Raw genomic sequence first — 9,319 nt, forward strand, 5'->3', positions numbered from 1 at the left:
TGGCGCACAAAAGTCCGCTTGCGGTAATATAAACATCTCTGGTTGCCATTGTTCTCGTTTTTCGCACAATTTCAACATATCTTTGCTTTGGAATTCCTGCCTGAGGTACGCGCTAATACTGTACCCTGAGATACGCTCACACTGCATGAGCTCATTTGCTCCGGATTGGGAAGTTTTCTCGTGAACCGAAAACCGAATGAATTGCGGTTTCACTCAGGAACGAAATACGATAGTTTCGGTTACGTTTTCGTTCCGGTCAAAAATATCGTTTTTTTTCGTTTTTCGTTTTCGGTTTTTGTTCCGTTCCGACACACTGCACCCAATCAATCACAGGACAATCTGGGGAGCGGCCCGGACTCTGACATTGGCGATATATTTACCACTTAAACCCTTAGTCCTATCCTAAATAAGCTCCTGAGACTTATTATACTGTACACGCTCTATTGAAAAACAGGTGGGCAATGCGCCCGCAAATAGGGTTGGATGTGCAATTATTTCCAAATATGCAGCCACTCTTTCAAAGACGCCGCGCAACGGCAGAAGACTCGCGAGCGCGAAGTGCGACCCCCAGCGCACTTTTCCCTCAACGGAAATGGCCTCAAAGATGGAGCTACGCGGAGTGCAGTCTCTGAGGCTAGACGGGAGTGCGCCAGCCTCCCGTCTAGGCAGTGAGATAGTTTAGATCCTGAGATACTTCAAGGTTAAAGTACGAATCCTGCGTGTGTGCAACCGTTATCCTACAAAGCTTTGCGCCCTCCTCTCCCTGCGATGGAACGTTCTCGCGAATGTTGTCAAGGAGCAAGACTTGATGCTCCTTTGGCAGCGCATCTGTAACGACCCATAAAAATGGTCACCTTTCAGAGTTTCATGTCTTGCCCGGAACTGGTGATGAAAATGCAGGGTAGACTGTTCGTCATGATTGCAGCGGCACGGTTCTTGAAATGAATCAAGTGGAAAGTGGTGCCATCGCTTTGCGTCGTAGGACATGACTTCGAAAGAAGGCGGCGAACACGGATAGCCATCCAGCATGCCGTAAAACTGAATAGACAGGGAGATAAAGTTTAGATCCTGAGATACTTCAAGGTTAAAGTACGAATCCTGCGTGTGAGCAACCGTTATCCTACAAAGCTTTGCGCCCTCCTCTCCCTGCGATGGAACGTTCTCGCGAATGTTGTCAAGGAGCAAGACTTAATGCTCCTTTGGCAGCGCATCTGTAACGACCCAGAAAAATGGTCACCTTTCAGAGTTTCATGTCTTGCCCGGAACTGGTGGTGAAAATGCAGGGTAGACTCTTCGTCATGATTGCAGCGGCACGGTTCTTGAAATGAATGAAGTGGAAAGTGGTGCCATGGCTTCGCGTCGTAGGACATGACTTGGAAAGAAGGCGCCGAACACGGATAGCCATCCAACATGCCGTAAAACTGAACTGGCAGGGAGATAAAATTTAGATCCTGAGATACTTCAAGGTTAAAGTACGAATCCTGCGTGTGTGCAACCGTTATTCTACAAAGCTTTGCGCCCTCCTCTCCCTGCGATGGAACGTTCTCGCGAATGTTGTCAAGGAGTAAGATGTAATGCTCCTTTGGCAGCGCATCTGTAACGACCCAGAAAAATGGTCACCTTTCAGAGTTTCATGTCTTGCCCGGAACTGGTGATGAAAATGCAGGGTAGACTCTTCGTCATGATTGCAGCGGCACGGTTCTTGAAATGAATCAAGTGGAAAGTGGTGACATCGCTTCGCGTCGTAGGACATGAGTTGGAAAGAAGGCGCCGAACACGGATAGCCGTCCAGCATGCCGTAAAACTGAATAGGCAGTGAGATAGTTTAGATCCTGAGATACCTCAAGGTTAAAGTACGAATCCTGCGTGTGTGCAACCGTTACCCTACAAAGCTTTGCGCCCTCCTCTCCCTGCGATGGAACGTTCTCGCGAATGCTGTCAAGGAGCAAGACGCAATGCCCCTTTGGCAGCGCATCCCTCCATGCACATTTTGTCTCCAACGGATCGCATATTAAGGCTAAGTGACAATCAACACTCGTAAGTCCACAAGATGTGCCGGCAAATCCTGTCAGGAAAGTTCCAATACGTCGTTTCGAGCACCTGGTGGCATGTTCGCAAGAGAACTCTGGCAAACTTTACAGTCATGGTGTGCGGAATACCATCGAATCATATGGCTAGGTTGGGAAGCTAGCCCCTGCTTTGTCTTTTGTTTATGGAAATGCAATCATACCAAAATGAGAAAAAGATATCACTTCGACATCCTTAACTTGCTCCGAATATTTGCAAACAGATCACTACATTGAAGACATATCACTTGAGTTTCAGAAGGCTAGGCGTGCTCAAAATAGCACAACTTGCTCACCATTTGACCGTTTTTTTTTCTCCAGAAGCCTCATCAGTTTGTGTTGCAGTGTGATGCTTGCCAGAGTAGTCGTGGTAAGAGTCGTAGAAACCACTTTTGTGGAGCTGTTCATGATGAAATGAGAATATCATTACTGTCTCTGCCACAAACGTTATACCATCTGCAATGCTGTGTGACACTGCACTCAGCATACCTACGCATCATTTTGCAATGGGGAATATGTCACATCAGTCTGTAATGCTGGCAACGGTCCAATCTCCGCATTTGCTGCAATCTTGGGCACGAATGCCCCTTCAGAACTGTGTAGCTGATAAAAAAAGGGATGTTTCATCAGTTCGTTAATGTTGAGGTGAGCAGCGTTTCTCTTAAAGGCGCTCACGGATTGCCTTCTAAATGTCAACAATCAAGAAGTAAGCGACAATATGCAGTTCAGTGTCATTCAAGCAGACAAATTAAACTTTCAGGGCTACCTGCAGAAACGGCCCCCAAAGCAAGGAAGGTGAGTTTCAGCGACAACCAGTCATATCTGACTGTCTTTAGCGATGCACACCAAGTCTAAAAGGGAACGACGGAGGCGCATCTCCCTTTAGTAATTACAGCGCAATGGCTCGACGTTGAGGTATACTCACAGTTATGGTGTCTTGCGGATCCTGATGACCATGGTCAGCTCCAAGTTCAGGCGCTACAGTCCAAGACTAAAAGGGAACGACGGAGGCGCATTTCCTTTTAGCAATTACAGCGCGATCGCTCGGAATTGAGGTATAGTCACAGTTATGGTGTCGTGTGTCGGTGCGGGCGGGGGCGTTTGCTGGGAGGCGTCCTGAGGCATGGTAGGCGGCAGGGTTCGAGATCGAAGAGCCAGGGGCATCGAATGAGGGCCGAAGTTGTTGTGAAGGCCCAGCACTCTCCACCAAATTGTAAAGAGGTTTATTATCGGCGCAACAACAAGGTGGGGCCGACTCTCAGCGCTAGCTGCGTTCTCTTCGAAAAGAGCCGAAGGGGGCGACCCACTAGAAGGTGCTCGAGAGGACGACCCATTACCAAGTTAGAACGCTTCGCTACACATAGTTTATTTTCTTCTAAGCGGAAAACAAAAACCGGCCATGTTATTACGCTTCTCCAATATTTCTATAACTGCTAATTTCGCTGCTTAGCTTTGCGAACGACAGCAAGGTTTTCGCAAAGACAGTGCACCTGGTAGACGAAGTTATTAAAAAAAATAAACACGAATCACCTCTGACGCCGATAATAGGCTCGAGCCCAGGCGCGTTTCGTGCATCACTGGCAGAAGAAACTCTCTAACCATCTTCACTTTATCGCCGCCGAAATCCAATCAAGTGTCACGATTCTCGAAAGAAAAAAAAGCGCGCTGGCATGTAAACATCAGCACCGTTTTTATGTACGAGCACCTCCCTGTAAACAGTACTAATTTCGTTCACACAGGTAGCCAATAAACGATCGAGTAATAAGCGGTCGCATAAAAGTCGAGAATCAAGATAGACAACAGTATGTGAACAAAAAACAGATGCGGTCCTTTCCACGAAATCGAGACTGCGTGCTCACGCACTACCGCAAGCCGAAGTCGGTGTGACAGCATACACAACCGCGAGCGAAAAAAAAAAAAACAAACTTAAAAATTACAACCGAAGACAAAAATTCATTGTATCCAGAAAGGTTGCCAGCACTTGCATGTAAACATCAGCACCGTAGTCATCAGCACTACTAGAACGAGTCAAAATATTTGCGCGTATTTCCAGCAGAAAGAGTGCCGCAGATATACGACATCGACCACTTGCGACACGTTCGCACCGTCGTATATAAACATCTTTCACCCCGAACGGATCAAAACTTTTCAGGATGTCTCGAGACTCATTTTGTACATAGACTGCATACCTTGATACAAAATTCAGCGCACCAGCACGAAAAAAAACCGACTGCAACCGCACGAATACCTTGCATACAGACGCGGAGCTTCGCACATGCCAGTGGGATGCCAGACCAGAGACGGTGCCGCCCGATAGGCAATATGGCGGTGCCCACGAAAAAAAAAGTATCAGGCCAACGCTAAACTCTGCTACCTAGAGGTAGCATATAATATAATATAATATAATATAATATAATATAATATATAATATAATATAATATAATATAATATAATATAATATAATATATTATAATATAATATAATATATTATAATATATTATATTATAATGTAATATAATATAATATAATATACGACATCTCTTGGCGAGGGGAACACGGTGGATTCCACGCATCGGTGACATCTCGTAGCCAGCGCAGGTTGTGAGAACGAAGTGCTCTCGCAGGCTCCCCCACCCACAGCCGTGGTTGTCCCACAGAGCATTTACAGAAATTCTCCATCCAATAGCGCTTACTTATTTTCGTGACGTCTTCACGAATGCACTTCTAGAATGTTCCAGATAGTTTTAGGTCGGAACTTGAACGTCCTGGTCAATCTCGCCAGGGTTTAACATCTCAGCTCAGCCAAATGTAATGTTTTAGGTAGAAACGGCGGATCTTTTAAACAAATTTGAGTAGTATTTAAATTAGTCGATATAAAGATACTTGCTGATCGTGAGTAAACTAGCAGGCACGAATGCTCTTCAAAGGTGAAGGACAGGTGCGGTTCTGTAGGAGGAGCTTATTTTTTTTTTGGTTGTAACCAATCATAGAGCTTCCATATCCGATCCCTGTTAGTGCTTTGAGGAAGCGCAAGGGTAGCAGTGTATGGCCGTCTCTATAGAACATCCAGCTATTCGATCTCCCTCGCGATAGTAATGCGCAAGTGCAGAATACGATACGTCACCCCAATGACAACAATAGGACAGACTAGACCAACTGTCAAGCCCAACATTAGGCCTGTGCGTTACCCAGCAGATAGTTTTTCTGCAACGTTGATGACCGTGGATCTGAGTCGCCGTAGCGCATACGATTGGAATGAACAGGACAAGCGGGAAAGTGAACTCCAGCAAAGGCTTTTGCCGCTGCAACTTTAGCCTTTTGTTATGCCGTTCTCACGACATGTCAACAAATCAAGAAGGCCACACGTGTTTTTTGAAGGTATCAACTTTGTCGAGAAATATTAAGCCCACAGAATAGTAGCGGTGAGAACACTGAATTTATCAGCCTCCTTACGGGCAGTAGATCACTTTGCAATCAACAATGAACATTTACAGTATACGTGCAATTTTATGCTAGGCTTGTAGGTAGGCATTAAAAAGACATAGCGGTTCTTCAGACATCTCTGTGTATTCAGTCCTTAATGAGATAATTTGAATTATCGGCTGGCACGTTGTCGGATGGGTCGCAGGTGTTTACACAACTCGTGAAAGCCTTAGCTTCTCAAGGCATACCTGCCAACCAGGTGGCCACGAAAATCGGTAGATTAGTCTAGACGGTATAGAAAGTATGGGCGAGGAATATTTTAAGAATAGCCCGAACTATTCGACGAACGAGCCCAGAATGCCAGGAACAAACCTTTCGTGGCAATTACTTCGCTCAGTATTCAACATTTATTTCTTTCGTTATTCAATACTGCGGACATTATACAGGTCCAAGTAGGGTGAGGGAAAGAACAAGAAACAAACAAGCAAACAGAAACATTAATCATACACTTCAAAATAATCACAATGTGACAGAAGGCAACAAAGAATTATTCCAGCCAGTTAAAGTTCTAGGGAAAAAAGAAAATTTGAACAAATCTGTTCGCGTAAAATATGGTGTCGTTGAATTACGATGATGGCGGCGAGTATGTCTCGACGTTGAAGATGAAAGATAAGGAAAGATTGACGTTGAAGATGAGATTTCAATCATAACATCGCTCATACGAAGTCAAGTTCGTTCATGGTGTAGGAAAGAGGTTACAACATTGTAGGGAGAAAAACGAGAGAAAATTTGTTGAAATGAGAATTTGAGTTTATTGAAATGGTAGGTGCCCTGTTGACGACCTCTCGGCTTCATCGTTACATTGCTTTGTGGCAGGCACTTTCACACACGCAATCATTAGAAGAAAAAAATACTGGGCGCACTCGACCCAGAAAAATGGTCATATTTCAGAGTTTCATGTCTTGCCCGGAACTGGTGATGAAAATGCCGGGTAAACTCTTCGTCATGATTGCAGCGGCACGGTTCTTGAAATGAATCAAGCGGAAAGTGGTGCCATCGCTTCGCGTCGTAGGACATGACTTGGAAAGAAGGCGCCGAACACGGATAGCCATCCAGCATGCCGTAAAACTCAATAGGCAGGGAGCTAAAGTTTAGATCCTGAGATACTTCAAGGTTAAAGTACGAATCCTGCGTGTGTGCAACCGTTATCCTACAAAGCTTTGCGCCCTCCTCTCCCTGCGATGGAACGTTCTCGCGAATGTTGTCAAGGAGCAAGACGTAATGCCCCTTTGGCAGCGCATCCCTCCATGCCCATTTTGTCTCCAACGGATCGCATATTAAAGCTTATTGACAATCAACACTCGTAAGTCCACATGATGTGCCGGCAAATCTTGCCAGGAAAATTCCCATACGTCGTTTCGGAGCACCTGCTGTCATGTTCGCAAAGGACTTTCAAGCCATCTTCTCCGGGCACGACCGCGGCGAAGGCGACTTACTGTCTTCCTCAGTCAGACTTCGCCGAGAAGTAGGGTCTCGCAACGACGTCGAGGTAGTAGCGGCCGCGACTCCAGACGCCACTTTTTCTTGTTCTGCTCAGGTTCTCAGACCTCGTGAGGAGTCGCAGCCAACGTGGATACCTGGTTCCAGAGGTGTTCTGCGAGCACATTAGTGTTCCTCTGAATAGCAGGCTCGTGATTGTCCCTAAACCGCGTCTCGATTTCTTCAAGCACAGCAGAGACGTCTTGAAGTGTCAGTGCTTTTGATTCCGAGGAGGCGTTCTCAGTGCGTGCCGGTGAGACCGCGACGCCGCAACCCACCAGGTAGTGCATTGACAGCACCCTGCGGAGGACTCCCTCGTCGCGGTGTGGAACGTGCATTTCTTCTCATGGTGTCTCAGCATGCCTTAGATAGGACCCTCGAAATGGAATCCGTGGACTTCGTGTCAGCAATGACCGTTAATGCCCACAAGAAAAACAAACGCAAGCAATTTATTAGGTTAATGTAATGTCTTAGTAAGCAGTCGTGAAGAACGTAGTTAGTGATATTTAGTGACTGCACAGCACCGATGCGCCACCCGAATGAAATGAAACAATGGAAAATATTAGTATTTTGTTCCCTCTGCCTTTTTATCTCACCCACATGTATACAGCTGAGATGAGATTTGATGCAATCAGGAGTTTTGATATCTTCACAGTGTTACTGCTATTCAACTCAATTCTCCTTATTGACCCCAATACAGTGGAAAAATATTATGGATTGCCTCCTGGGCTAAAAGCCATAAGAAAAGCGGCTTGACCGGACCCAGAGGACCACTTACATGGCAACATGTGAGATGATACAAAGATTTACAACAGTCATACCTGTGAATCGTACATGATCATGCGGAACAATACTTTTGTAAAAATATACGAGACGTTAGCAGGTAGCTAACATAGATTGGGCTTATGACTATACCCGTACCCTGATAAAAATACCAATACTCAATACTGAATTTTGTTTACAAAAACAAAGAAGAAATGGCAGTACTACAAGTACCAACTATTGGCGTCGAGATAGACCTATAGCTGGCTGCACTGTCGCTACCTTAGTGGGGATACGTTCCTGCTGTTATGCGCTCCGTAGCTTTCGAAAACGTTTGAATTTCCAAGAGGTTCCATTCTACAGTACCGCACATATTGCACAGAGCCAGAGATGGAAGTTCCATTCCTATCTTGGCGACGCGCAACATCGCCGAGAGTGGCTTTCCAGGTGTCGGAACGGTATAAGGAGCTTTCCGATGGTGCGCAGCAAGCACTTCGATCGCGCTGGTTTGAAGCGTCCGCTGACGAAAAGTGAAATATACCAATAGTTCTGACTATAACGTAATTCTCCGGAATAAGTGGATAGGCCGGTGACGGTTCTTTGCAGCTACGCTTACAACATATATCCACCGATGGTGTCTATATAAAGTCCGATGGTCGTAGTCAGCCGAGCCTCTTTGCTTGCGAGCGCTTTGTGACCCCACTTGCTTAATTCACATGATGAGGTAACATTATTTGCTAACACCTAGTCCCACTCAATTGTTAGAAACTGACGTGCTGAATGCCAACCTGTTTGAGAAGCTCTCTAAACAATCCTAACCATCCATGCATATGAGTGCAAGCACTGAGAACTGTTAGCCCCGCTTGCACGATTCAGGCACGTCAAGATCCAATGATAGTGCACTATACAGGCACGCCAAGATCCAATGATTGCACATGCGCTCATCTTATTGAGCACTCACACAGGGGTGGCTTTGGCAAGTAACCATGCGCAAGACAATGACACCAAATAATTTTTGTAAGCATGTACTTAGTTGTAATCTTTCGCAGTTATGCTAAGTCATACAGTCCAAGCTAGTCCGAGACAGTTTAAGGATATTCCAACACATAGAAGTGGCGAAAAATATTCCTTGGCAAACTTTAGTCATGGTGTGTGGAATACCATCGAATCATATGGCTAGGTTGGGAAGCTAGCCCATGCTTTGTCTTTTGCTTATGGAAATGCAATCATACCAAAATGAGAAAAAGATACACTTTGACATCGTTAACTTGCTCCGAATGTTTGCAAACAGATCACTACATTGACGACATATCACTTGAGTTTCAGAAGGCTAGGCGTGCTCAAGCACAACTTGCTCACCATTTGACCGTTTTTTTTCTCCAGAAGCCTCATCAGTTTGTGTTGCAGTGTGATGCTTGCCAGAGTAGTCGTGGTAAGAGTCGTAGAAACCGCTTTTGTGGAGCTGTTCATGATGAAATGAGAATATCATTACTGTCTCTGCCACAAACGTTATACCATCTGCAATGCTT

At 45.5% G+C, this 9,319-nt stretch overlaps 1 pseudogene; it reads left to right on the forward strand.

Annotated features, from left to right (window-relative positions):
• The first annotated feature begins 2,784 nt into the window (after positions 1-2,784).
• The window catches only part of LOC119406515 (carbohydrate sulfotransferase 1-like), a 22,418-nt pseudogene continuing 15,883 nt past the window's right edge, over positions 2,785-9,319 (forward strand).

This window comes from Rhipicephalus sanguineus, chromosome 10 (assembly GCF_013339695.2).
Source record: "Rhipicephalus sanguineus isolate Rsan-2018 chromosome 10, BIME_Rsan_1.4, whole genome shotgun sequence".
Taxonomy (NCBI): domain Eukaryota; kingdom Metazoa; phylum Arthropoda; class Arachnida; order Ixodida; family Ixodidae; genus Rhipicephalus; species Rhipicephalus sanguineus.